The following is a 25,337-nucleotide window of genomic DNA, read 5'->3' as shown; positions in this document are numbered from 1 at the left end:
TGAGTCTAATAGATAGCCTCGCATGGCAGGAGGTCGGGGTTGACTGCCTCCCAGACCCTTTGAGAACGCTCTTCCCGCTGTCGCCTTGCCTGCCTAGCTGGCAGAGCCGGACCCCGCCCCCTGCCAAGGCCAAAGCCTCTTTTCCCCCTGTCTGGGCCCACCTCATCCTCCTGCCACAGCAATTGGCTCGGGCGAGCCTCCAGGTCCTCAGCTGTCTCTTCCCTCACCACATCCTTGCCAGCTAGGACCCCAGGCGGCTTGGCCAAGTCTCCCAGCCCTCCCAGCATCATCGCTAGCCTACTCCCAGGCCGTGTCTTCGTCGGACAGCCGGGTCCCAGCTGCGTCGTTGCCGTTGAGGCCGGTGGCTGGGAGGGGTCCGTGCCTGGCCGAGGCTGCTGGGCTGCCGGGCCGCCTAGCGGGCAGGTCTGGGGAGGAGGTTGCCCCGCCCCAGGACAGCTTCACTAGCAACCTTTAATCCTGAAATATTTTAAAAACATTTACTGCTTGCTGTTCAGAGATCAGGAAACATTTTATTTCTCCTACCTGATTCTGAAGCTATCACTTTTGTTTCTCTGCCGCCCACCATTTTCTACCACGTCAGGATTCTCCCTGCTGTCCACCATTTGCTGAAGTGTTCTACAAATGTTTTCTCATCTAGCATCATGGCTGCCCACCATTTCCATCATGGCTGTGCACTAATAAACTCAGTATTGCCTGCTGATTATGTGAATGTGTCATTTGGTTTTAAAAATTTTTGTGTGAGGTGTCTTCAAAGCTATGTAGACATGATATAAGAATCGGCAAGACTGCACAGATTTTGAGTCTCTGTAGGTTCAAAGATATGATGGCATCTTTTTAAAAAGGAAATAACTGTTTCTGTCTGAAACCCTTTAATTTTCCACACTATGCAGACAAAAAAAAATCCAAAAAGGTTTTTAAAATGTTTGCACAATATGTTAAATGTTCTGTGCAGAAAAAGCCATAGATGCAGGCAAAACATCAGGAGCAAAAACTACCAGACCAGTGGCCACATAGCCCAGAAGACATACATCAGCCAGTTGATGCCAGCCAGTTGATTCAATTATTCATTCCCGTTTAGTTTTGAACAGACATGTCCACATCACCACCCATCTCACTTCATTATCATTTCAGCTCTGCCCATCCAGCCCTGCTTTCTTTTCTCTGCAATACTGTCTAAACAAGACTGGTCTGATCTCAGCAGTGTTCTCTGGATAGAGAATTTAAACATTCTAAGCTCTGCTCCCTATTCTTGAAGGAAATATGTCTGCAACACTGTAACTGCCTTTCAGTCAGTTCTTATTTGACAGCTAGTCTTGTAGTTCTCTTCCCATCTAGGGAACATCTGAGCAAGTCACAAATTCAAGTATTAGTTTCATACAGTACCTTAGAAACAGCAGAGCCATGGCTTTGGAGGTACATGTCTTTCTCCCACTCCTTCATCTCAGTCTCACAAAAACCACCTGGGGTAAATCAGACAGAGAAAGAGGACATAACTCTAAAAAGTTCCATTTCAAAGTAAATTCCATTTTAATCAATGGAGCTCGTTCAAAGGATAGCATTCACAGGATTATAGCCACAGTGTCTGAACCAAGGTCACCCAATATGCTTGATGGCGGCAGAGAATGTGAACCTGGGTCTCCTGGATCATTGTCCATCATTCTAAACATACTACTCCTTTGTACAATATGAAATATTATAATAGGCAGCATTAATTTGAGATTGGGTATCGGACCTCTGTCCTAAATTTTCTAACAAGTCTCTGCTGCTGTTGAAAGTTTGTTTTAGGTTAAATTATATGCAAAGTCTCCACTGACAGAAGGGATTTCTATCAGCAGAGTGGAACTTTCACACCTCCTCCTGCAGACCCAAATGCCCCCTGAAATCCTGTTCCTGAGTCACAAGGGACCCTCCCCTGAAACAAGTTCAGGCTTCAGATTGAGTCTGAAGTCTTCTGTGGAAGGTTGGAATCAGCAAAATTTGCCCCTTGTTACCATCATTAATAATTTTCACTGGATCCATCCCTTTGTCCAGGCCGTATAGTTCTCTTGTTCTCAAGATGGCTATGGACAGTGACGTATGTATACATTTTTTATGGGGTGGGTTCAGGAGGCGGGGCCAACCCCCACCCCTGGGGGTGTGGCCACACCTCCCCAAGCCCTGTCCCTGGCCTCAGTCCTTATAAAAGCAGCTCTTCAAGGCTGGGGACAGCAAACTCCCCTGTCCCCCCCTCACTGGCTGGGCTCCCAGCCTTCAGTTTCTTCTGCCCTCCCCTCCAGGCAGAGGCATAGTTAGGGAAAATGGAACCTGGTGCAAAATCTGAGTTTTGCACCACCACCCCCTTTGGGTGGCCACTGTGATGCTGGAATCCACCCCCAAACAGCATCACTTTCAATGGTGTTTAAACTAGGGAGCCCAGATTCTCCTTTTAAATCCACCTTAAAGGTTCAATCTGGGGTCCCCAGTTAAAACAACATTGAAAGTGATGCTATTTTGGGATGGATTCTCCCCCATCTTGAAACAGCACCACTTTCAATGTTTAAACTGGGGACCTCAGATTCTCCCTTAAATCCATGCCAACGGGGGGGGGGATTTAAAAGGAGAAACTGGGGAAATTTTGGGGGGGGGGTGCCTGCTATCAGGGGTGCAGTTGTTAAGCTAGCAGCACCAAAATTTCAGGGTATCTTTAGGAGACTCTCCTGGTGATACCACCCAGGTTTGGTGAAGTTTGGTTTGGGGGTCCAAAGTTATGGACCCTCAAAGGTGTAGCCCACATCTTTTATTAGATCCCAAGCCAAAAACTGAAAAATTACAAAAAAACACAAATGGGGGGGGGGGGAGCGGAGCTTGGACATGTAATGGGGGGTTGAACCTGGGAAACCTCCCTTACCTATGTCCTTGGCTATGGAGTTCACCTTCTGCTTTTATATCAGCTGTACAAAGCTCAGCGATTCCTCCATTAAGTGCTACCATGAAAGAACAAATGTGGAGGAAAAGATCATGTGAAATATGCAGGTGAAATATGTCCAAACAGCCTATGCATGTATATACTCTGTGCCAATAGCCCATCATCAGGGGACAGGAGATATAACCTCTCCCAATCTCAGTGGGGTTGTATACTGTTATGTTCTCTGAAAAGTCTTTGAAGGACAACCAAGGTCACCCTTATGTAAAACTTATAGTAACAATTTAGTTTCTATATAATGTTTCTCACCCAAATTAAAAGGTTTATTTCACAGTCTTGAAATCACAGTCAGCTAAGGCCATTCACCCAGGAGTTGTACCCAAAGGTGGCATGTGAGTGACCACCTTTATGTGAAGTTAAGCCTGCAGGATTTGGCCCACAGAAGGTAGCACTTTCCTCAGTTGTTCTGATCCCAGTTGCAGTCACTGCAGGCCACACTGTGGTTGACCTACTTTTTACCAACTGCTTCCTATTTTGTGCAGGTTTCTGCAGACTTGCGGCTAAAGGCAAGCTACTGATTGTGCGTTGGTGTCTGGAGACAGACAATAATTTTAAAAGAGAGTTGAACATGGCATTACAGAAGCATCATAACCTCACAACACACCTTGTCTCTTTTGTTCTACTGTTTCCTCTGGTCAAATAGAATTCTGAAACCTTCTAAAAACTTGCGAAACTTGTTTTCCACAGACGCCTGAGTAATGATTGTATGCATCATGAGCAGCAATGCCTCTTTCAGACTGCCTCCAGCTCTTTGTAATCATTATTGCATAGACTCCAGCCTATGTAGACAAGATGTTAGTGAAAAGTTGTCCTGGATCTGAAGTTTTATTCAAGGAAGGCGGGCCATGGCAATCACACTGCAATGCTGAATAGTCAAGAAAAAAATTGTTACATATGGAAATGTGGATGTATATATCAATTTTGGGGAAAGGGGAAGGAGTATAGCACTTCCAAACTTTTAATGAAATCTATAATTCTGTAATATGTTTCCATCCCCAAAGTTTTATGAGGTTTCTACTATAGGGAGTAATCAGAAAAATATAGAGAGTAGGCTGTTTTCCATTTCACTGTTCCACGGCTAACTGCTAACACATTCGATTTTCATTTGTTCACATTGTACCTTGGAGTATGACCTTTCAAACTTCACTCAGGCAGAACTCCTATTAAACCAAAATGATGATTTTGCTTAAGTATAGAGAGGAGGCTGTGTACCTCCTTACGATTTCCCATCTTTTAATCATCTAAGTAACAAAAGTACCCAGAGATTGTTTTTGTGCCCTGGTAACGTGCCTTGTATGTTGACATGGTTCTAGAAGCACTGCAGTTTGTGGAATAATGAGGTCACTTATTTTAGGACCATTATCTTTATCAGATGGGAGATTACAGACTCTAGATATATGCTCTATTTAGACATAATGCAAAATCATGATTATGTTTAGTGTATTTGTCCAAATGTGATTCTCTCCAGGAACAATGATTAGATAGCATTTGTCAAACTGGGATCTGAAACCATGGCTTGAAGTTGGTTTGCTAACCAATCAGTCTTAATTATGGTATCATGTGATGCAAAAATGTGGCTTTAATTCTGTCTTGTTAACGGCTGCTATCATGGCTAGAAAAGAAATCAGTATTTGATAAGGCTCTGAGCCATCCCCTCTAAGCCAAATCCCAGTTTCACCAACTAACCATAGTTAAAATAAATGATGGTTTTGTATTATGTCTGAATCTAGCCTTATTGCCTAAATATAGAATATCTATATGAGAGATAAGCATCAGTCAACTCCAGAAAGATCCATGCATTACAGCCTATCAGAACATATCAAGTTAGGTGTCCATTATACCTTTTTGATGTTATCTGTTATCTATACTTTTATTAAAACATGGGAGTATTTCCTATTCATATTCTTCACCTGTCCTATCTACAGAACTGCCTTGTTCAAAAACTAAATCATCTTGCCTTCCACCATTTTTTGCTAGCCAGTTGTTTGTTCATGCCGTTATCTCTAGACCTGCTTGGGCTCTTTTACAGAAAATTAATGTCCGCAGATTATACAGACATTCAGCGTAACTTGTGATAGGAAGAGTTTGGATTTTCTCTGCTTTTCTCAATTGTAAGGAGTCTCAAAATGGCTTACAAACGTCTTTTCTTCTTCTCCCCTCAAGAGACACCTTGTGACATAGGTAGGATTGAGAAAGTTTTGAGACAACTGTGAATAGCCCAAGGTCACCCATCAGGCATGTAGGAGTGGGGAAATAAACCCAGTTCTCCAGATGAGAGTCCACTGCTCTGAACTTCTTCACCACGATGCTTTTGTGTACAGGAATGGGGAGCAGGATGGTTCACATGAACATGTTCAGTCTACTGGAAGCCAAACATTAGGTCTACAGCTAATGGATTAGGACTGATTGCAGGGACTCAGCCTATGTGCATATAAATGTATGCATATGATCTATGCTGACTTTAGGTTAAACATATGTAGGCAGGGGGTGGGGCTAGAAGATGAAATCCTATTTTCTCTTCAGCACATAGAGTTGGCAGCTTCTATGTATGGTCTTGGTTCTCTTCGAATCATAATTGATCTCCAGATGACACAGATATTCCTCTGGAGAAAAGGGAAATTTGGAGGGTAGACACTATATCGAGCCCTTCGGGGATGAGGCGGCCTATAAATTTAGTAAATAAATAAAAAAATAAATATAGCACCACATCCCAGCTGAGTTTCCTCTCCCCAAATCCACCCTTCCCTGGTACTACCTCTGAATCCCCAGGCATTTCACCAACCAGTGGCAACTGTGTTTCCAGTAAACGGTAAATCATGGAGAAAGGCCTACTGTCTTTCTCGAGTGGAGTGCATATCCCTAGGCTTTTTGCTGCCTACCCTTTTTTTCCTAAGTGCCCTCAGGCAAAACCTGCAAAATATCATAGTCACAAGGGTTTTCCCTTAAGCAGACACTTCTTGGTTTGGTTTATGCAATGGAAATGAACATGAATATGGACAAATGTTATCAGAGATGCAAAATGAACAATGTTAGCCCTCTGATCTTTCAAATTCTGTAGGTTTTATTTTGGGGGGGAGGGTATTTCTCTCCAAAATAGCTGAGCAGAATTTTAAAGAGAAACATGTTTTCATTTTGCTCATCACCCTTTAAAAATAATGAGGTGTTCTCAAAACTTGTACATTGGGTCTCATTAAAAGGCCTCTTTCATCTTCAAAGGTGGTGCTCGCATGCTGAACGTAATCTGATGAGGTGAACAAAGGCACTGCTTTGCTCCCAAAGAGCCTCTCTTAATTAATGTGTTTTTGTTTCCTTAAATGAATAGTAAAATGTTGCTAACAGTGCTATAAGAATCACCTTGGTTTCATATCGGTGAACTATCAGGGGGAATGAACGCCACTCTCTGGCATCAAAGCAACACTTGTGTGTGTGTGCGTGCGTGCATGTTTTTGTGCTCTACTAATTATTTGACTTCAGAAAAAGGAATCTAGGATAGTTTTAGGCAGTTCAACTGTAATGATGAGAAAAAAATACTTCCTTCACAAAGGGGGATAGGAAAAGTGAAAAATAATCACCTGCAGAAATCTTGAGCTGAATTTATTAAATTATTGCATAAATAGAATCATAGAGTTGGAAGACACCAGAAGGGCCATCAAATCCAACTCCCTGCCATATAGGAATACATAAAATAAATGGAGCTTATGTCAACAATGCTTTGTTTTGAACTATTCCCCCCAAAGTGAATCATGTAAATGCACCACGCGTTACAGAGGGAACAACTGTCAGGAAAGAAACTTTGTGACAACAACCATTTTTAGTTCCCATAATATTCCAGTGAAATGTGACAGCATCAGCCAAACTAGACATTGGTCCCTTCCGCACAACCTAAATAAGACATCCTGAGGATGCTAAAAAAGGTGTAATGGGAAGGCAATCCGCACAGCTTTCTTCCCAAGATATCCTCAGGACACCTTAATTCAGCTCAAGACATCTTTTTTGGAAAACCCTTTAAAGTGCACCTTTTTTCCTTAAGGCACCTGCAAGATGTCCCCTGCCTGTGTAGAATGCAGAGCTCAGGAGATGTCTTATTTTTCCTTCCTGACTATTTTACTCTCTCGTCAATTTTACCCTCCACTTACGCCCGGCATTTTGTGTGCTGGTGAAGGAATTCTCCCTGCCTCCATTTGCTGAAGGTTGTCCCAGGATGTTTGCTCTGCAGGCTCTGATGTTGGCCACCTTTTCAGCCTGAAAAGTACATACCAGTAGTTGTACTCAGCTGGTTCTGCCAGTTCTGACAATGTATAGTTTTCCTATTTTTTTATTTTCAAGGAGCTATCTTCAAAGATACATGGAACGCATAAGAGAATCCGCTGTTCTGAGGACTCCTGCTGAAAAGCATTAGGACCACGGAGGGTGAAACTGACCAGAGAGTGAAACGGTCAGGCAGGAAACAGTCTCTGTTTCCTCAGATACCTTTGCTATCTGGAAAGCACAACAGAAGCCACCTTTTTAAAAGATATCCCCTGGACTTCTTATTTTGGGTGTGTGAAGTGAAAAGAGGCAGTCACCTCTTTTTAAGATGCTCCTCAGATATCTTTTTTGTGCAGTGCAGAATGGACTATTGTGCCATAGAGACTTGCTGCCAAACTGAAGATTAGAATTTCCTGATGGGAACGCTTTTCAAAGCACCATGGGGGCCAAGTTGACTTGGAACCATGGCAAAGGAGGAGAAGGTGCTCCTGCCTTACTGCCTACATCATTTTCCTGAGCCAAAATGGTACTGGCAGGCATTTTTTGCCCCATCAGAAGGACTCTATATACACTAGATGCTTCTAGAAAAAGCCCCTCTGACATGACAAATAATGTTGCCATTTCAGAATAGCAAAAAAAACCCCAAAACCCCGAGGTGAGGCAGGGTCCCTTTTTTCCCCCACCGCAGATTTGAGCAAAATGGGAACTCTGTGGTCCTTTGAAAACTGGAATGCTCCGATCTGGAATGGCTGCAACTTTCTATGAGGGACTCATAGAAAATGTAATTCTTGCTGGGTTTTAATTCAAGAGGTCTGGTGGACTTGGGTTGTACAAGTGACCCAACTGGGCACTTGAGGCTCTAGAAACCACATAAGAAGAGGTAGCAGGTATGCCTTGCATACATCATCATGTCCTGGACTGGCCCCACTGGTGTGCCTCTAGGGTTGCCAGTTCTGGTTTGGAAAATATCTTGAGATTTTGTGGAGCCTATTCCCTAAATAAAAGCATATCCATCAGCAAATCACCTAACATCTCAGCCAAACTTTATAACTGTGATCGTGGCACTGAAGAGAAACCTACCTACCTACCTACCTACCTACCTACCTACCTACCTACCTACCTACCTACCTACCTACCTACCTACCTACCAATCACAGCCATGCTGCAGTATATACGTGTGTGAGCATCTGTTGAAATCTATTTAATTTAAAGACTTGGTTTCAGCGACTGGCTCTTCAAACCTACATCTTTCATGCCTCATTTGTTACAGGCCATCTGTATGCTAATGTGACCTGAGGGATGATGGAGAAGAGTGGGGACTTTGGGAATTATCTTATTCATATTCAAGACAACCAATCACTGTGATGTTCTGAAAGCTATTGGTAGAATATGCAACTTGCCATTCTGTCCTCAGAAGGATGCTGGAAGAAGAAACAGGAAGAGATATATTGCACCCCAAGAATAGGCTAGATGCCACAACAAGTCATTAAGAATATATCAGATTTTTGTTCCAAAACCAAATAGCAGAATTTTCCAGGCAACAGACAGCTGTCTCTATTTCCCACTTGGTGGGAAATAACCAACTGTCACAATCACTCTTTCCTCTTAGACTAGTTTCCTCTAATAAATAATCATCTCAGATCCCTTAGACATCCACTCCTCATGAAATTTTCTCAACATAGTTTTTTTAAAATATAGTACAAGTTACTTAATATAGTAAAAGGCAGGTTCCCTGGAGAGGTGGCATAATATTTTCTAAACAAAAAATACTACATACTGTATCTTTCACACTTTTATTCCTTTCTGTTCTCTCTCTCTCTGTCTTTTATCTGCTTTATATCCTGTTTTACATAATAAATTCATTGGTAGCAAATACCCATCTATTCTTTGCTAATGAAACTCTGAACTGTCACATACAATGATGTCACTTTAAATTAACGGTAACAAGCATGAGTTAGCAGATAGCACAAAATACATTCCAAATATACTTAGAACATACAAAGAGTCCTGCAGGATCAGTGGTCTACCTAGTCTAGCACCTAGTCTAGCACCCTGATCTCCCAAAATTATCTAGTCTAGCACCCTGTTCACTCAGCAGCCAACCAAATTAGCCCTGAAAGTACAACTGGGCACATATGCTTTGCCATTAAAGTGGTAGAATATATGGTGGTGAATTTTAGATCCTCACTTCTGGTTTTCTTCTTTCCATGGACAGACTGCAATCTATCAATGAGATTTTTTATTTCTTAGGGCAGGAAGGTTGACCCAATTAGTCACTGAAGCCCTTATATGTCTATATTTCTGTGATGCATTCTTCACTCCTGATTTCAGTCTAGCCATTGCCAAGCAGGAGTGTTTTTTGAAATTTTAAAGAAGTGAAGAAGAAATGCGTGTGAACCATATCAATAAAAAGACTGAATATGGCAGATAGATAAAATGAAGGCTTTATTGAGTTATTAGACACTGGCTACATTTTCAAAATCACAGGTTGAAACTGAATCCATCGAAGACGGAGATCCTCTGGTTTGGCCGCAGGGGGGGAGATTGGGGATTTCCAGCCACCGGTGTGGGAGGGAGCCATTTTGGTGCCAGCCTCCTCTGTTCGCAGTCTGGGGGTCCACCTGGATTCATCTCTTTCAATGGAAACCCAGGTGGCCCATGTAACCCGGACTGCATTTTTCCATCTTCGTCAGGACCGGCGGCTGGCCCCCTTCCTCTCCCAGGCAGACCTAGCCACAGTGATCACCTCCAGGTGAGACTATTGTAACTCGCTCTACGCAGGTCTTCCCTTGCATTTGATTCGGAAATTGAAACTGGTCCAGTATGCAGCAGCACGTTTGCTCACAGGGGGCGCCTTCCGAGACCATATCCAGCCTGTGCTGCGCCAGCTTCATTGGCTTCCGGTGGAATTCCAAATCATTTTCAAGGTGTGGGTTTTGACCTTTAAGGCCTTACGCGGCCTGGGACCCTTGTATCTTCGGGATCGCATTACCCCATATGCCCCTACTCGCCCTCTGCGCTCAGCAGAGGCTAATTTACTGGTGGTCCCCGGCCCCTCAATGATGCGGCTGGCTGGTAGTGACTGAACTATGTCAGCCATGTGCCAGATAGGTATCAGGCTGGTGTTTGGGGGTTGGGCCACCATGTTGGTCCTCCATGCCCCCCATCTGCCATTTGGCAGATCCTTAAGCGACTTGCCTATCTTGTAGGGCACCCAATTGGGGTGTCTATCTCCCCTCAAGCAACCACCAGTCAGGCAGAGTGTCATCCTTATCCCCCAACAGTATGCAATAAAAATGTGAATTAGTTTAAAGTGGAAGAGAGTGACTTGAAAAAGGTTAGACAACAAGTAACTCAATAAGTAAATAATTAAGTCCACATCTAATGTTATCTGTGATAATCAACTGGATCTTTGGGATTATCTTCTCATGAATACTCTTCTGTATATACTTGGAGTAAGTCAGCCTAGCCTGGCAACAGGAATGCTGGAGCTTTTAGAACATACTCCACCATCTAACACAAGGATTCTTAATTTGGAAGAAGTTTGGATCCATTGCATTATGAAATTGTGCAGAACCCCCTCCAAATCACAGACTCTATGTGGGTAAAGAATCTTAGGTTGAGACTCTTAGTGCTTATGATTCACCATCACAACGACTTGTTTATCTTCATTCCTTCATGTCTCTTTATCATTCAGAATAAAGGTTTCAAATGTGCCAAAGCAAGATATACTATTTCTTGGTTCCCTATTTTAAAATAGCTCAATTTATTTTATTTTCTGTTTAGATGGTCAGATTTGAAATATCTGTTTGCAGTGTGTGTGCAGAGAACAGGATCTGCTGACTTTAGTGGAAAAAGCAATTATTTACTATTTTTAACTATAAGCCAGCCTTGCAAAATCAACACAATACTGGGAGAGTGAACTGACCTATTTCCAGCTCTTAGATCGATAGGAATGAGTACAAGATATGACCTCAACTATATCATTACAACATTTTTGGTCTCAGCATAGGTGTTAGAATTGCAGAATTTTTATCTCAGGTTATGAGAAAGCCAGAAGGTATGTTGGCATTCATATCACTTCAGGGGAAAAATTTTAACAAGAAGAGAAGAAATGTTTTAAAAGTCAGTTCTGAAAACAGCGCAAACACCTACATACACACAGACCTCTTATGTGGGTATTAAACTGCATTTTCAAAACTACTTCTAAAAGCAATGCCTTTTACCCAAATAATGCAAAAGTCATCTGAAGACAGCGAACAGTGTGCACTACAAAACCAGGGTGACAAATAAAATATATGCTGGGTGTTTGGAGGTCTACTAATGAAGACTAGCAGCAAGCTTTGAAGTAAAAACTCTTCTGGTTGAAATGTAGTTTAGTTCAGAAAGAAGGTGTATAAAAATAGCACCTTGCTTATTCCACAGATATACTTGTTCTTCTCACAAAACTTAATTTGCATTGTTTTGATTTGTCATGACTTTTTAATTTTCCTTTGTAGAGTCAAATAGCTTGCATCATTAAAAAACTTGGTGACCATAAACAGGATTGCTGAGATTCACGGAGCAGGGCCTGATGATGTTCCACTGAATATTCCACGGGGCAGTAGTGACTATAGAATTTTCACACACTATTAGAAATAGTACCACATGGTATTTGTGAATGTGTGTAGTCAAAATCACGGGGCTTCAAAGAAGCCACAAAAAAAGACTACTTAAAAATTGTCTTAGATGTACAGTATACTTTATATACCTTACAGCACAATCCAGAGCAGTGTTTCCCAACCTTTTCGACATCACGGTACCCCTGACCTCACTCTTCATATCTCACAGTACCCCTGCCATCCCCCCCCACCTTCCCCTCCCAGTGCCCCTGCTTGCCACCCCCCACCTGCCCCTCCCGGGGTGAAGGGAAGTACTGGAGGGGTGGGGGTTCAGGAAAATGGCTGCTGACCTTGCAGCAGCCCTGCCTCCTGGGCCAGCTCCATGTCCTTGCTGGCGCTGGTGGGAGACACCACAAAAGTGAGAGTGGTAGTGTTGCCGTGGTACCCCTGGGACATGCTCATGGCACGGAACCCTGGTTGGGAATTGCTGATCCAGAGCCTGGAGGCAGCTCAGGACAGTGCCACTTGTAAACCACCCCACCACCTCCAGAGGGCTTTCAGGGGGTGCAAGGAGGCAGAAGAAACAAAAAGCCTATCTGGCCACCTGAAAGTCCTCCATAGGGGAAAATGGAGTTAGGCCACCCAAAAGTTTTGGGTGGCCTAACTTCATCCTACCCAACGCTGGTGTTCCTGGGGTGAAAGGCTAATGAGATTAATGTTGACTAATGATTGCTCTGCATCTGGGAGTATCCCTAGGACACCCTCAGCAGAGGTATACTGGGGCCAACGGTGCCCGGAGACAAACCCCCCTCTGGGCGCACCCTGCATGTGGAACCCCCACTTACTCACGAGTAAGCGGGTTTTGCTTGTGAGTAAACCCCACTTACTCATGAGTAAGTTGGGCTCCAGTCCTCCTCCCTGCCTGATTTCCCTCACCCTCCAGCTGCTAGGCAAGGAGACGGCGGCGGCAGCCCCTCTCCACCGCTGCCTCCCTGCCAGTGCCTAACAGCCAAGGGACAAGTTTCTTTCGCCCTCCAGCTGCTAGGCAGGGTGGCAGAGGCGATGGCCCCTCTCTGCTGCTGCCACCTCCCTGCCAGTGCCTAGCAGCCGAGGGGTGAGTTACCCTTGCCCTCTGGGGAGGCTGGTCTCTTGTGAAGCCTTCACGTATTTCTTAAAGGGGCAATTTCCCAAAGATTGCTTAAAGGGGAAAGTACTGAAACTCAGTTTGAAGTCCCACAGGTGTGCACCACACGCCATGTTTCCATAGGAGGTACGCCTCTGACCCCCAGTTGTGCCAGCCTGCATATTGTACTGACACAACTCCGAAAGCAGGGGCTGGAGGTGAATTGGGTACCCTGTAGTTCCACGATGAAGCGGGGGCTGGAGGTGAGTTGGACACCCTGGAGTTCCACAAGAAGCTATCAAGTGTGTGTGTCAGCCAGTAGCTGAGATTTCAATCAACTGGTCCAAGAATGAGATCCAAGACTTGAGGGTTTTATATAATCACCTTTTTTACTAGAGGAAAAGGAAGTGAGGATCCCCTCTGACCACCAAAAAATGTTCTGCTGAAGACCATGGGAATTACCAAAGACATAAGGAAGGGATTGGTTGAGACTGTATGAAAGAACTGGCTGGATCCAAACCTGAAGTTTTAGAACCACAGTCGGACTAACTAAGAACATACAAAAGTTCAGATATTCTCGTGGAATGCCTTACAAGCCTTGCTTTGTATGTCTTCTTCCAGACACAATAGGTTGCAGGATCAACATGCCTATTGTGATACTAGATGGGCTTTAGCCACATCAAGAGAACCTGAGACACTAAACAGATATGCTGAGATTCCTCCTCAGAAGTATTAGCAACAATCCCCATGCAAATCCTTCCAGTTAGTTCTAGGAAAGAAACAGATTCAAAGTGATTTTCTTGATTACCAAGCTGACAGCAATGAGAAGAGAGGGTTCTACTGGTTTTTGACCCCTCACAGTGTGTTCTCATAGAAATAAGAAATGCTCAAAAATGTGTGATAGAAAAAGATGGTTTTAATAAAATCATATCCCATTGTATCAAATGCATGTAATAAACATTCCCCAAATTATATGTTTTGGATCCAGACTGTCTTTGAAAATTAAACCAATTTTTCTATCACACCTTTCTGTGCATTGCCTTTAGCTTGTTTTCCATTTTTTTGGGGGGGGGGTGTCATCTTTGTTGCTCCTAGGGACAGGTACATGGTACAAGCCCCTTTGGGTCTGAGTCAGTGGTGGGATTCAGCAGGTTCGCATCACTTTGACAGAACTGGTTGTTAAAATGGTGCTTGTAAACAACCAGTTGTTAAATTATTTTAATCCCACCACTGGTCTGAATCCAGGAGTACTGAGCAGAATCTACCTACTCCCTTGTATGAGCAGGGAGTTGGGCGTGCAGGGGACACCCTTTAATTTTTGTTCCCCTTCTCATGCTCAACTTGACTTTCAGAAGTGGCTTTTTAGAACACAGGTGGAAGAAGAAAGCCCTGTTCCACAACTGGAAGCCTATACACAATAATCTGGTTCCCATCCATAGATTACTGAGAGCTGCTATCAGTTTAGCTTTAATTACAGCATCCCCCTACCTGCATCTTCTAATTTAAAAAACACTTTTTCATAAAGCATCTTAATAATATCAAAATAATGATAAATGATTACTCAATTACTGACTGGTGTTTAAAAAAGTCAACAAGACAGTTAACAACCTGCAGTTGTATAACCAGTCTGTTTCAGACATGGTTTAAAGAAGATGATGTGCTAGGTTTTTGTACTGCAGGCCAACTGCAGCATACCCATACGGCACCTATGCAGGTGTTGCCAAGTAAACTTAGCAAGCCTTTCCCCCACTCTGGTCATGTTTCTCTATTTAAAACCTAAACGAGCCACCTTCGCAACTAATTAGAATACAGTGCTCTCTGTCACAGACCTGTGATCCATTAATGGTAATAAGCACTGAAGCTGAGTTACCATAGTCTTCCAGGTAATGATAGATTGTAACATTTTTTTAAATGCAAATTCTGCTAGGAGTTGAAAAACAGAATGCATAAAACCAATGTCCAAGACTCTCTGAGGGAAAAATTAGATATGACCATATAAATGAATTTGCTTCTTGCAAAACTTGAAGTTGCAAAGGCTTCAGTGTGTTCAAGCCTTTTTGGCTATGCTATTTTGCAATCCCAGTTAACCTACTGGGTGCTGTGACTTAATACACAACAGGGAATATATTGTATTGTTGAAGGCTTTCATGGCCGGACTCAACTGGTCGTTGTGGGCTTTCCGGGCTGTGTTGCAGTGGTCTGGTAGATCTTATTTCTAATGTTTCGCCTGCATCTCTGGCTGGCATCTTCAGAGGTGTATCACAGATAGAAGTGTGTTACACACTGTGTCCAGCTGATTACAATATACACTGTACCTCTGAATCCTTTATAAGCATTCTTAATAACACCCCTTCCACTTTCTTACTAGGATAAAAGGATGCACATCCACATTTCTACTTTACTGTGTCTGATGAAGGGACCTTTGATTCTAAAAAGCTTATACCCTGAAATTCTTGCTGATCTCTAAGGTGCTGCTGGACTCAACTCTAACTGTTTTACTGAACAAAGTTGGCTATCCTTTGAAACTATATTCACTGGGAAGAGAAATAAAATCTTAGTTGTTGCATGCATGTTCCTTCCCAGTTACTGACTTGGCCAACTCAGAAGCTACATCCCGAATGCCATTCATCCACAAATCCTTCCCTGCCAAGATTTCAGAAGCAACATTGCAGTTCCTTAATATCACTGATAATATCACTGATAATATTACTGAGGTCACTGAACCTGGGTGTTTCAGCTACTTTGGCACATAACATCTCCTTTTAGGGAAGATTAAATGCTCTGGAAATTATCCAGAATGACACATTATTAGGCAGAAAAGGGTCCACGCCCGAACAATGGTACCATCTTTGCAGCATACAAGGGCTCAGTACCATTTAATGGCTATCGCAGAACGACATTAGTTGTTCCTTGAGGAAATGTTCTATTCCTGCACTCAGCTCTCTGCCCACCACAGCTCCCCTTTCAAGAGACTTGTGGGAATAAGCAGAGTGCAGCAGCCAAGCCCATAATCCACTCAGATGTTACCTTTCATCCCTTAATTACAACAACATCCAGCAGTAGGGCAACTGGTGTCAGCAAAATGTGCTCATTTCCTTCAGTCAAAGCTGAAGAAAAGTTAGAAGGATTATATCAAATTAGCATTTGTACAGGATGTGATTATTGTACACATTGTATAAATAATAAATCCCGGGGGGACCTGGGGAAAACAATAATGGTTTGCATTGTGTATCCCGTTGCAAAAGGAGGGGCACTGGGCTCACAGCCAAAGACTGTACATACAAAGTTGCCAACTCTGGCTTGGGAAAATCTTAGAGTTGTAGAAGGGAAATCCTATAAACAGGTGGGAGGAAAGTTGGGTATGGATCTGCCAAATCCAATGTCCAGCTTTCCCTCAGAGTATCATGACAAAAAGAAGCAAATGGAGCTGCTTCCTTCTATTCTAACTCCCAGCCCTAACCTGCTGGGCACTTGATATAAACACTGTTCCTGGCTGCCAGGGTTCCCAAGAGGGCAGGACCCATGCACTTAGGGTTACCAACCTCCAAGTGAAGCTTGGAGTTCTTCTGGAATTACACCTGATCTCCGGATGAAAAAAATCAGCCTCCCTGGAGAAAATGACAGCTTTGAGAGGCAGACTCCATGACATCACATCCCTGCCAAGTTTTCTCCTCTTCCTAAACTGTGATTTCCTCAGGCACTGCCCCTACCCAACTCTGGGATTTTCCCAAGCCAGAATTGGCAACCGTTTATCTTCAGCTCCTGCAGATTTTTTTCTTTTGGAGACAATTCTCATTGCTGCCGAACATTTTCTGCAAGAGTAGGGAGTTCTACCCTCCTATTCTGATTTCTCCCTTCTGGGAACAAAATCTCTTCCTTCATGGTTTCCACTTTTCCCTTAGATTCCCTCCTTTTACTCTCCCAAATGCTCTTAACGTTTAATGTCTTCTGAAGCATCTCCATTCCTCATCAAGCATTTAGATTTCCCTCCTTTGATTAATTTACAAAGTAATACTTTTTCATATACCTGCATACCCCTAGACTATGTAGAAACTTATGTCTTCTATGGGTGGCCATATTGTGCTGCTTTCATGATTAACTCACACCATCTGCTTTGCTATTAAATACATGTTATTAATATACATAGTCTACATATTTTAAGGCAGTACTGTAACTAATTTCTGCTTTGGCACAACACAACTTCCTGTTCTCAGCCTCCTTTTAAGTACTTTATTTTTTTTATTGGCTTCAGTGACTAAAATGCCAAATTGACCAACTATCATTCTGCAAGGATCCGATGGATCTTTTTGGGAAATACTGGTTTTACAGATCTGCACTTGAAGACATTGGTTTCTGATACAAATGTATACCTTTAACTTTCTGAAACTACAATTATCTACTTTTTATGACAGGACTTCTATCTGTTTAATGCAGTGTTCCCCTCCCCCTAGGGTTGGTCTCCTGGTATACAATTGCTTTGTTTGCAAAATACCTCATCCCTAAATTCAAGTTGAGCCCCAGCTTCCTTCTACCTCACTGAAACAGGAAGTGCATCTGATGGCAGTTGTTTTGAGGTGGTAACCGCTACATTTTCTCAGAGTTCCCAAAATGGCAACAAGCACATTAATGCTGGGGGCACTCTGCTTTAACTTATGTATGGCAAGGGAAAAGTCACATTGACAACGTGTTACAGAATGTTTTCACTGGTAGATTGCTACCATTCAATTGCTAAATAGACAGAAGCCCTCCCAGAACCATGTGTGGTGAATTACCTTGAAAATTAAAGCAGCAATAATACATTACTCCTACTCACAATGATAACACAAAATCAAAATGGTTCCAATGGAAGTGATAAAATGTTTGTTGGTTTAAGAACTCTTTTTGTTTTGAGACAGTAATTGTCCAACCGTACATAGTTTATTAAAACCATATTGTGGTAATTGTGAGCAAGCGCAGATTGCATTTCAAAAGCTGCTTTTTGATAGTTTAATTGGGAGATTAAACAAGTGTTTGCATACTGCTATGCCTAAAATATGAGCAAAAAAGCATCTTTAAGATATTAAAGGACTGAACCAATTCCATACAAGTTACTTAAATTTTTAAGGAAAAAATAATACAGGCAATATTTTATGGTAAATATGATTTTTACAAGGTCATAGTTTCTACCTTTACTGAAAGGAAAGTAGCAGACACCTGGCCCATAAACTCCATTTGGCCTAGTTTACTAAGTTATTAGTAGTGTTGGCTGAAAGTGTGCAGAACTAAGATTGTCAAGCAGCTTTCAGAGCATATGGCATATGTTCTAAATGAGGCGGTTCATACTGCTTCGTCTGGGTTGCTTTTTTGTCCTGAAACTCTCGATATGGCACAGGAAGACTCCAGATTATTTTTTTATTGTACTTTTGCAGATTCCACCTGCTCTCTTAGCTGCCATCAAGCATGTCCCTTATTCCCTCACGTTCCAGTCGTGTCACCTCTCAAGGACATGGCAGCTTCTATTAATCTTCCATTCCACTGTGACATGAAGGCATGATAAAATTGGGTCCTACACTCAGCCTCAGATTCTATTGTGAGTTTTTTCTGTAGAAAAAGGTTTTAAAAATATGCAGCGAGGGGCTACAAGAACTGGACTGCAATCTACCTTCAAAATTATTCCATGATCTTAACAAAGTCCAGTCTTATAGTAGTTGTGGTCATACTCCTTGCATATGGCAGCTGTTACATTCTCGTTAAAAAAAAAGAGTTCGAGGAAATAGATTGATTAAATAAATTCAATATATTTTGGATATAAAACTATTTTTGTAGTGGGAGATTCGTGGGGAGGAGGGCATCATCACATTAACAGCCTGATGTCATTTACACTGCAAACCCTATGATTTGCCCAGGAAGTGAAACCATATTGTCAGTATGATGCTAATTTTTGGCTCTTCCCTCTCCCCTCACTATAGCAGGAAATGTGGCAGTACTGTTTTATTTTTTTCCACAGAGTTGTGTCCCCCCTCCCTGCTTCCAAGAATGAAGAATAAAAGCTATTTGTGGCTACATTACCCCTTACAAGTGTAACCCACTATGGTTCCAATTTCAAACAGTGCCCAGATTCAGTCAAGTTAGGCTGCAAAACACCTATCCATGGCCATTTACACACTGGGCTTCTCCACGAAACAAACCTACCTTTTCTTTGAGCAGATTTTCAATTATGTGACATATTCCCTGCATTGTCTGGGTATGATTTTAATTTACATGATGGTCCTATTGACAATGCGCTTTTGATGGGCAAAAGCATGGATTTTCCCAATTCAGGCATTTTCCCCCCCAAATCCAAACCTGCGCAAGTGCACTCGGATTAGTTTTACTCCTCCCTCCCCCCCCCGCATGTTCTTTCCTTCCCTCTCCCCATTCTGCAGCCCATTCTGCTGCTGGGTCACTGGGTCACCTCCCAGCATTCCTCATTTGGTCAATGCAGACATGTCTGATTTCTTTATGTCAGTTCAAATTTACTTTAATAACACCAAGGGTTACCACAAGCACATGAAACAGACATAAAGACTATCAATCCAGTCGAACTGTAATCTGCTCCAGATAGACATCTTACCACATGATAATATCTGCCACCAGAAACCATTTAATGCAATCGTTGTGAGCTTGTAGTAAGCTTTGAAAAGAGCTTTAAGTTGAAATCCTAAGAACACTCTCCTGGAAGTTAGCCCAGTCAAATAAATTGGGATTTATTTCTGAGCATACCTACTTGGAATTGCTCCCTTAGAGACCCAATAGATACCTAGCCATAACTCAAACAGGTAGGACAGTGGATTGGCAAATACTGCTTACTTTTCATATATATTTGAAACTGTGAGTGAATGAACACTATAATTTTCCAAGTGTTAAATTGTAGCACTGAGGCATTTGTCTGTACTGACCTGCTAATTAGTGAGAAGAACCATTTCAATGGATTTCCTATCAGGTGTGAAAGTATTTTAAAATTCACTTGGTAATACTTAGTAAAACAATACAAGATGATACTTTATCAAGTGGTTATATGTAAATGATATTACTGATCGATTGTATTAATCTCTTGTCTAATCAAAATCATTGAGAGAGTTCAAAGTAAAGAACTGGGACGCCTACATAGGCTGTTTCCCCTTTGTAGTCCACCAACATCTTTGATTCATTTTAATCCTTCTTTAAGACGTGCCTGCCTGGCTATATAGAATGAAACTATTTTGGTGCTGTTTGGCACTGGAATTTCACTACAAGAAAATCTTCAGTGTATTTCAAAATTAAATCTAGGCATGAGAAAACTTATAAGCAGACTTATAAAAACAATTGTTCAACTGAAGAGGATATCAGGCAGATTCTGCATGGGCCCCGGGAGTGGTGGTACGCTGGTGTACATGACACCGGCGCTGGTCTGGGGCCATTTGCACACTTGTGTGCCGGCGGCCCTGGTGTTGCTGCTGCCCGTGGGGGCGCTTCTACATGGAGGCATGCCCTTTTTTGGTAACTTACCTCCTCCTCCCTACGTAGCTCTGTCTGGATGAGGGGACCTGCCCTTGTGGCCCTAGCAATGGCCTGGGGGTCGGGGTCGGGATGTGTCCCCTCGTCCTGACAGAGCTACGCAGGGAGGAAGAGGTAAGTTTTTTAAAAAGTGGTGTGCCGGAAAATGGCACCTTCCACCCGGTGCCGTTCGCTCGGCATTGGGTGGACGCCCCGCTTTCCAAAACACCAGGGCGGGGGGGAGCAGGTCTATCTTGATTTGGAGGCAGAAGCCATGGGAAGTTCCTCCTCCAAAAGGTGTTTTTACTGAGCTGACACTGGTGATTTTGGCCAGTGCAGAATTTGCCTCAGATTGGTAAAAATGAAATGCAAGAACATCAAATCAGTTACAATACTGGATAATTCCTTCTCTTCCCAAGCCTGAGTAAAGCTGTTAATGACACTCTGTTAATGATACTCTGGAGGTCATTAATTCCTAGGGTCACCATAAATTAGAAGCAACTTGACAGCATGTAACAAACATACAGACTTACCATCTTGTATTGAAATTAACTTCTCCACATTACCAACCTGAAATCCTCACAGTTCCCCCCATAGAATACTTACTTAGGGGCAGACTGCACACCCCCACTCTGCCGAATTTATTTAAAACATTTTATGCTAACTTTCTACCCAGCTTAGGGATGCTGAAGGAACAATAAAATATTAAAAACAATTCATATCAAATTTTGATGTATATGATTTAAGTTCTATTATTTGAATAAAATCAATAAAAGACGCTTGTGAATCACCACGAGGCATGATTGCTGCGGGGGATGGGGAAGAGCGAGGCCAGTGATGCCCCCCCATTAACGGAGGGGCGGAAGGGAGAAGGAACCGTGCTAGAGAAGGGCTAGCGTCACCAGAAGAAAGGAGGGGCGAGCGAGACTTTAAAGCGGCTTCCCTTCCTTTGTCCCGGGCCATGTGCTCGTCGGCTTACGATTTGCCCACCCACCTCTCCCTGAAATGTTTTATGTTAATGCATGCTTATTTTGTCATAGCCCTGATGATTGACAGTTTGGTGCATGGATATGGCTCTGGAAGGGAAGGGGAAGGGAGCTAGGGAGCTACGCCTTCCCCTTGGGAACGGGCAAACAGCGGTAAGAGGCGCATCGCCTCTGTCAAACTCAGCCGGCAGGCCATCTCACACAATGCTGTAATCTACTGATCCAGACCTGACGCCCCCCGGAACCCGGTGAAACTGGAACAGACAAAAGAAAGGGGGGGACAAGTCAATGGGCCGGGAAAGGGCGCACATAACCCCTGTAGGCCGCAGACCGCCACCGGCCGACTGCCTGTATGGCAGCCCCGGGGGCCCCCAAGGCCACAGCCGTGAAAGCGGCCCCGATTCTAAAGGAGTGCAGCCCATAGCCCCCGGGTCGGGACCCCCAGACTGGCCAGGGTAAGGCGGAGGACGCCGGCCAACTGATACTGGGACAAGGCAGATGAGTCCCTATGGATGAATAGGGGGCCCTCCCCTGGCAGGCGTGCTGCCAGATAGATGGCCATGGCTGCCACGGGGCACGAGCTGCTTGCCGGCGCCGAAAAAAGGGTCACCAGGGTACCCCGTGCCCTCTGGTCGGTCTTGGACCTCCGCAGCCAGATGAATAAGGTGCCGCCTCTCAGCTGGATATCCCGGACCCCCAGGGCCCTCCCGCCCTCTCCCTGCAGGAAGATGCTACTAATTCATCGCTGCGGAAGGCTCCCCTGAAGGCCAGCGAGAAGGCCGCCCAGAACAGGAGGGTCTCGTACTGCGTTGAGCAGACCACCTCAAGGGCCCCTAGGAGACGCCCAAGGAGACCCGTGGAATCGCCCGTCTACCGGGCGGGAGGACACCCTGTCCAACCCCCAGAGGGCCCATCGCTCCATTCACTCCTGAGAAAGTCCAAACAATTAAAAACTACAACTAAACAAAACACCTGAACAGGAAAGAAGTATAGTGAGGGAAAGCCAAACAAAACAGAAACGTGTTCAACAGCTGTTGGAATGCAATTACCGTATATACTCGCGTATAAGTCGACCCGCATATAAGTCGACGCATCTAATTTTACCACAAAAAACTGGGAAAACTTATTGACTCGCGTATAAGTCGAGGGTGGGAAATGCAGCAGCTGCTGGTAAATTTCAAAAATAAAAATAGATGCCAATAAAATTACATCAATTGAGGCATCAGTAGGTTAAATGTTTTTTAATATTTATTTCAAAGAAAAACAGTAAACTGGCTCTGTAAGTGGAAAAGAGGGTTAACAAGAACAATATGATATCAACAATAACTTTAAAAGTACAAAAACCATAGCTCAACCAGCAACTAAGCTAAAACACAAGAGTTAAAATCCTACAAAACTGGATTCCTCATCATCATCTGTATGTCCAAATGTAACCCAACTTAGATTTTAAGAGGGATATTATCAGAAATGGAAAATCTACTATTAGCTTCCATTGTAAACAATGGGGGATGGGGCATCTTCTTTGGGGGTCAATAACTTTGGATCCCCTGACCCAAACTTCACCAAACCTGGTTGGAGTCTTCATAGTGAGACTCTCCTGATGAGACCAGCCAGGTTTGGTGAAGTTTGTTCAGAGGGTCCAAAGTTATGGACCCTCAAGAGGCTAGCCCCATCCACTAATAGCCCCCATTGGCAACAATGGGGAAAGCGGGCACCCCATTTGGGGGTCCATAACTTTGGCCCCCCTGAACCAAAATTCACCAACCCTTGGCTGGTATCATGTGGAGTGTCTTCTGAGGGTACCCTGGTACCCCTTTGCGCCGCTAGCATAAAAACTCCGCCCCCTGCTGGCCGGCAAAGTAAAAACACACAAAAAATTTTAATGACCCGCATATAAGCCGAGGGGAGCTTTTTCAGCATTAAAAATGTGATGAAAAATTCGACTTATACATGAGTATATACGGTAAATAGGGGAAAGAGCAAGTCTCTCCAGAGAAAGAACTCCACAGTTTTGGTGCCACAACCAAGAAGACCCCTTCTCAGGTTTCCACCCATCTAACCTTAGATGACTGGACACTCAAAGAAATGGGAACATTGGATTTGCTGATTGCTTCTAATCCTGAGAGGTCTGCACTGTGTTTATTCATGTCAGTCATTGTGAGCAATATTTCCCATTTCAGACTTTATATATTGCATTTTTTGTTGTTTTTGAGCTAAAGTGCAGCAGATAGCTTGCTTGTACATTATGAGATTAAACTCACAAATCTTGACCATCAAGATGCCATAAAATGGGTATTTCCCCTTCTTGCTCCTTTGGAGACAGAGACAATCATGAACAATAGATGGCTTTCAGTGGAGTTCCAAAGTTACTCAACACAACTTTATTAACAAACACTTTTTTACACAAACAGCACAGCAGCAATAATGACCTTCTTTGCAAAAATTTGCTGGAATTTTTCCCCCTTCGGCCTTTGGTCTAAAGAAGCAAGCTTTGAAAAGTTTTCAATCAAACCGCTGAACTAAAGATGTTGTGCAGAGACTGTGTAATTTTCAATTCTGATGTGATCAATTGCATGAGCCCTGTTCTTATTTATATCTCAGCACAAAACCCATGAAGTCAATCAATAAGCACTAACACTTAGAGTAATGCTATCCTGCTGGGTGTTGTCAAGCAACCAACTATCTCCTAGGCCTGTACAAGAAGTCTTGCTAGGGAAGGACTAGAGTAAAAATAATTAGGTTATTGACTTTGCTCCCCTGATTCATTCATTGCACATTTTAGCTAAATTCTACCTTTGAAGGTAATTTAACCATGCATGCTCATACAACACTACAATTGTTACCAGATAGTTAAGTGCCTGGATCTGTTCATTCATCAGTGTTTTTCATGTCTCATCTATAATCTAGGATTGAAATGTGTATTATATTTATCATTGCCTCCCAGTGGCGAGTAATCATGTCCTGGCTATTTATCATGTGGACGGTTGCCATCATATTATTCATCCCTGTGTACACAGCCTGGATGGGGGCCACTTGTTATGGTAGGTTGCTTGCAGTAGGACCCCAACAGAGAACATATGTGTCTCCAGCCTTTAGTCAAATGGAAACGTTCTTCCACAGCAGGCATCTAAGGGCTCAGACAAGATGAAGATTATCTATTTCATTCCATCCAAAAAATGCAAGCAGGAAGTGTGGGCAGCCCCAGTTTGAACTGGGGCATGGAAGGAAGGAGAGGTTTAACCTCCTTTGAAACAGGGCTCCCTACTTGGTTACCATTTTAAGGAATATAGGTCTTTTCCCTGAAAGATAGCTACAGTGGAGCAAGCCACATTGGCTACTCAGTCCACAAAATGAAATGTAGACGTAATTGACAGTTCCCAATCCCATAGTTACTTTGCTCCATAAATATATCTTTCATAGTGTGAAACATCTCTGTACTGGATTGCTCATATCTTATTGGGCCTGCACAGTTCTCATTACTTCTCTCTGTAATGTACAGAACTACATGTCTACCTGCTTTTCCCCAACAGATCTGAAAGACTACGACTCCTGCGAGCTAATGCTGCTCTGTCGGTCGGTCGGTCGGTCGGTCGGTCGGTCTGTCTGTCTGTCTGTCTGTCTGTCTGTCTGTCTGTCTGTCTGTCTGTCTGTCTGTCTGTCTGTCTGTCTGTCTGTCTATAGCTATATATCTGCCCACCCAAGGTTACTTATCTAGCATGTACTGGAGCCCATTCATTTTCATTGCTAACCCTAATTTCATAAATCGGGTCCCTCTTTTATAAAACGTGTCTTTAGAAAGCACTGCAAGGCTGGGCTATTGGTGGGGAAATTTAGGGAGATATGAGCTACAAGACATGGGTCTTCTGTGGAATGCTTTTATGAATGGTGTTGTGATGGACTGC

The 25,337-nt window shown here is 43.3% G+C and overlaps 1 long non-coding RNA gene across 4 annotated transcripts in view; it reads right to left on the bottom strand.

Annotated features, from left to right (window-relative positions):
- The window catches only part of LOC125434795, an 82,458-nt gene that overhangs the window by 4,611 nt on the left and 52,510 nt on the right, over positions 1–25,337 (bottom strand). For all 4 annotated transcript variants that reach the window (XR_007244826.1, XR_007244828.1, XR_007244827.1 and 1 more), the window contains exons 5-7: positions 3,588–3,848; positions 2,909–2,984; positions 1,405–1,481 (exon numbers count right to left, since the gene is read on the bottom strand). This is a non-coding gene — a long non-coding RNA (uncharacterized LOC125434795). The remainder of the gene's footprint in view (positions 1–1,404; positions 1,482–2,908; positions 2,985–3,587; positions 3,849–25,337) is intronic.

Source organism: Sphaerodactylus townsendi, linkage group LG06, assembly GCF_021028975.2.
Source record: "Sphaerodactylus townsendi isolate TG3544 linkage group LG06, MPM_Stown_v2.3, whole genome shotgun sequence".
In the NCBI taxonomy this organism is placed as follows: domain Eukaryota; kingdom Metazoa; phylum Chordata; class Lepidosauria; order Squamata; family Sphaerodactylidae; genus Sphaerodactylus; species Sphaerodactylus townsendi.
This window is presented reverse-complemented; position numbering and strand designations above follow the sequence as displayed.